Raw genomic sequence first — 5,010 nt, 5'->3', positions numbered from 1 at the left:
TTGTTAGCACACTTAAATTTTAAGCCTCTTGGGGCAGAAAAGTTTTCTCAGTTGCCTTGGGATTCCTGGTGCTAGTCCAATGTCTAGTATCATGGTGGATAGGGATCCCTAGAGTCAGGGACAAGAAATACCGCTTCCTCTAACATTTTGGACATAAGCACATTTCAAAGGAGAATGTTTTCCAGTGAAAAGCTTTCAAGTTCCCAGTTTCAACTATATAGTCAAGATCTGGAAGTAAATATCTAATTTCAGGTGAAGCAGTGTAGAGAGAAAAAAGATCTAAACTATTTTGGCAAATAAAGTCAACAAGCATTCTAAAATAGATGCAAACTTGGATTGGATGGTTAAGAAAGTTCTGATTTCTCACTCTCAGTTTCTTGATAAGAAAAGCAGAAGAAGCTGAAACCGGTTTGGCTCAGTGGATAGAGCGTCGGCCTGCGGACTGAAAGGTCCCAGGTTCGATTCTGGTCAAGGGCATGTACCTGGGTTGCGGGCACATCCCCAGTGGGAGATGTGCAGGAGGCAGCTGATCGATGTTTCTCTCTCATCGATGTTTCTAGCTCTCTATCTCTCTCCCTTCCTCTCTGTAAAAAATCAATTAAATATATTAAAAAAAAAAGAAAGAAAGAAAAGCAGAAGAAACCTCAGTAAGTGTCCCAGAACCCAAACTGTCAGCAAACTTTTCAGTAAAGGAATTGTGCAGAAGATGACTTTTACTTGTAACAATAAATAAACAACTTACCTTCATTTTTGCTGGTAACCAGTCTTCAGATTCCCGTTACCTAAATGTCATCATCTGCCTTGCCCCTAATATCAAATAAGTCATTAGATCCCATTGAGTCATCCTCAGAAATGTCTCTCAAGTTTGTACTTGACAAACAAGGATTGAAGGGATGGTGAAGGCAGTAGTCTTTCTGAAGAGAAAGTAAATTATGAAAAGGGATATGGTTTCAGAAATGTCCCGGGAGTCACAAGGGGAGAAAGTAGCTAGGACTGTGGGGTAGTGGTTAGAGTTTAAAGGGAAGAAATGTAACAAATCTTCTATCAATAACTTCCTCAATTCACTGAAACCCTTTCAACTGTTTATATTAAGAGAACAAATCTTTAGAAACTAATATATACATTTTCCAGACAATTTGAGAATTTTGGAAATATCATGTAAGAAAATCTAGGCTACTTCCTCCAAGTTCTTGTTAATGCTCTGCTGCTTATGGAAATGCAGTTTCTATTCAAAACAACCACTACTGACACAGCTAGAAGATGACTTTTACTTGTAACAATAAATAAACAACTGACTTTCATTTTTGCTGGTAACCAGTCTTCAGATTCTCGTTACCTTAAATGCCATCATCTGCCTTGCCCCTAATATCAGATAAGTCATTAGATCCCATTGAGTCATCCTCAGAAATGTCTCTCAAGTTTGTACTTGACAAACAAAGATAGAAGGGATGGTGAAGGCAGTAAGTAGTCTTTCTGAAGAGAAAGTAAATTATGAAAAGGGATATGGTTTCAGAAATGTCCCGGGAGTCACAAGGGGAGAAAGTAGCTAGGACTGTGGGGTAGTGGTTAGAGTTTAAAGGGAAGAAATGTAACAAATCTTCTATCAATAACTTCCTCAATTCACTGAAACCCTTTCAACTGTTTATATTAAGAGAACAAATCTTTAGAAACTAATATATACATTTTCCAGACAATTTGAGAATTTTGGAAATATCATGTAAGAAAATCTAGGCTACTTCCTCCAAGTTCTTGTTAATGCTCTGCTGCTTATGGAAATGCAGTTTCTATTCAAAACAACCACTACTGACACAGCTGGCATTAGTCACTCCCAAAGTCCTATAGTCAAGGTTCACATATTAAACCAAAAAGGTAAAAATTTGATAAGTTCTTTGTAAAATGCTTTTGACTGCATGCCTGCTTTGATATTTTTCAGCAAAATGATAAGAAAATACCTTGAACTTCTGGAATTAAATTGAGTACTATTATAGCTATAATGAAAGAATGGACAAATAATTTTATTCCTTTGCCTTAGGAGAAGAAATAGTTTTTATTTCATGCAGTTAGGAAGCTAGGAAAACATAATTATAGTTCATAATGGACTACTAAAACAGCTGGTTCCTTCAGTGACTCTACCTAACGGACTGGGGCATTGTGAGCAATGGAATGCCTTATCTCTGTAAAAAATTCACTGAAACCCTTTCAACTGTTTATATTAAGAGAAAAAAATCTTTAGAAGCTAATCTATACATTTTCCAGACAGTTTGAGAATTTTGGAAATATCATATAAGAAAATCTAGACTACTTCCTCCAAGTTCTTGTTAATGCTCTGATGCTTATTGAAATGCAGTTTCTATTCAAAACAACCACTACTGACACAGCTGGCATTAGTCACTCCCAAAGTCCTTTAGTCAGGGTTCACATATTAAACCAAAAAGGTAAAAATTTGATAAGTTCTTTGTAAAATGCTTTTGACTGCATGCCTGCTTTGATATTTTTCAGCAAAATGATAAGAAAATACCTTGAACTTCTGGAATTAAATTGAGTACTATTATAGCTATAATGAAAGAATGGACAAATAATTTTATTGCTTTGCCTTAGGAGAAGAAATAGTTTTTATTTCATATAGTTAGGAAGCTAGGAAAACACAATTATAGTTCATAATGAACTACTAAAACAGCTGGTTCATTCAGTGACTCTACCTAACGGACTGGGGCATTATGAGCAATGGAATGCCTTCTCTCTGTAAAGAAAACACTGCATGAAGAGAGATTATTAATAAGCACCCATCTTGCCTCATATTTCATTATTGCCTCTCCACTTTAGCAACCAAGTCCATTTTGAGGCTTATTCCTATCAACACACCCTTCAAATAGGACTTAAGACAAAGTTTAGGTCATTGTGTTTGCAAAAGATTTTGCTGTTCTGGACAGTTTCTCAAATGTCACACTCATGGCAATTAGATGTTTTGTTTTAAGGAACATGATTATCTGCTTCTGAATGAAACTGAATAACAAGTAAGTGAATAATGAGAAAATGGGCTCAAAGGATGCAGCATACAATATTCATCTTTCTTTCCCCCTAAGCGCCAACATAGCCACTAGTGTAGACACTAATTTCATTCCTTGTCTATGTATTTGGAAAGAACTGCCATAATACACTGCATGCTTGGAGGAGTAAATTTGTGAACATCTATGCATGGGGTCTGAGTTGGTAGTTAGCTAGAATAGTGCTTAGAGCACATTCACTTCACTGACAGGGACCTAACACCTTCCAGAATCTTGCCGATGTCTTAGAGCTCTTGTCAACAGGAGTCTATTGTTTTCTGTAAAAACACCAAGTTTAGTGTTTAATAATGGTGTGGAATATAAATTGTTTGTAGACATCATTTTAATAATGTAGGAAATCTTATTGAATATATATTTGGGTAGAACCTATCACCTAAAAGAAACCTGTTTCTTGTCTTGTTTATTTTTCAGTTGTAAAGAAAATTAAATTTGGCTAACTATCTTTTCAACTCTGTTTTTAAAAGTAAGATTGCTTATATTTCTAAGATTTTGGGAGGATGTTGCCATATATCTGAAGCTCTAAATCTAAAAATCTAAGGCATGAATGTTATAAGGCTGTTCAGTAATATAGCACTGTGACATCTAATGATCACAGTGGTAATCCTGATTTATCAATAAATGATTAAATGCATTTTGAGTACTACTTTCAAGAAGGTAAGAATGTATGTGATCCATTTTTAAAAGATGACACTTCCAAATCCTTAAAGAAAAAAACTCAAAGCTTTTAAAAGATACTTTAATAATATCACACAGTATTCAAAAAGTCTTTTATTCTCTTAGAAATTTGTAGCACAACAATGATCATTTAGTTCAAATTCCTAATTTCTTTTTAGGTCCAGGAATTTAAGTAACTTGCTTAAACTTACACTGATGATGTATCTAGATTTGTAGATTCAAAGTCCATTTTCAACACATCACATAGTAGAGGCAAATTTTAATTTTTTCTCATAAAGAGTCAATAGCTTAAAGTCTCTAATAACAAATGACTACAGAAAAATAATGAAAAATATTTCAATGGTGTCATTAAATTTTAAGTAAAGCAAGGAAAAGAAAGAAATCTTTTATTTGAGTCTCTATTATACGCCTGTAACTGTGCCTGACAAGTTCATGTAATTTGTTGACTTTGCTAATATTATCTACATGTTCACAGATTAAAAAAACAAAGCCCTGAAGTGTTCTGATTTTCGCAAGCTCATTCCATTCCTAAGTGGCACATCAGGAATTTGAACCCATGTCTTTCAGAGAGATGCTGCCTGTTGGCCATACTTGTATTTTTGAGAGGACACAAGCAGTGGTGACTTCTATTAGAACTTGTTGACTGGTTACGCAGAGATATGAACAATCCTACACACAGTAGTTTAATTTTACACATTTGTACCACCTCTTCTAATGGAATGACTCCCATTGTTGGTAAAACTGTCCACTCCATGCTCATGAATCACGAGTCAGCTATCCCTCTGGAAATCTCCCTTAGGAATTGAGGGTGGCCATTTTGAAGAGATTTCCACAGTCATCTGAGGGCTACAGAAATTGCAGGTTGTGTTCCCTTAAATACTTGAAGAAGGGAGGAAATTTAATGGTTACTTCTGCAGAAATATACACAATGGTACATGTGGATCTTGGAAAGATGGTGTTGTTTACAATTGTACAACAATTGTCAATCCCCTAAGTGAGACCTCATTTGGTTGGGAGACTCAGGTTGACAGTGTTTCCCAAAGTATCTCCTGGACAGTAGGTATAGTCCCAGTTCAAATGAATACATTTGAGCATAATTTCTTGTTTTTGGAGAGACTGCCTAGAGCAAACATGTCAAACTCCCAGCCTGTGGGCTGCATGCGGCCCACAAGGAATATTTTTGCAGCCCAGCCAATATAACGGTGTGAGCAGTTATTTACAATTATGAAAGGAAATAAGTCTCCTGTCAGATCCAGAATTGACATTCACC

The sequence above is a fragment of the Myotis brandtii genome, unplaced genomic scaffold, assembly GCF_000412655.1.
Source record: "Myotis brandtii unplaced genomic scaffold, ASM41265v1 scaffold546, whole genome shotgun sequence".
Lineage (NCBI taxonomy): Eukaryota > Metazoa > Chordata > Mammalia > Chiroptera > Vespertilionidae > Myotis > Myotis brandtii.
Note: the sequence above shows the minus strand (reverse complement) of the source record.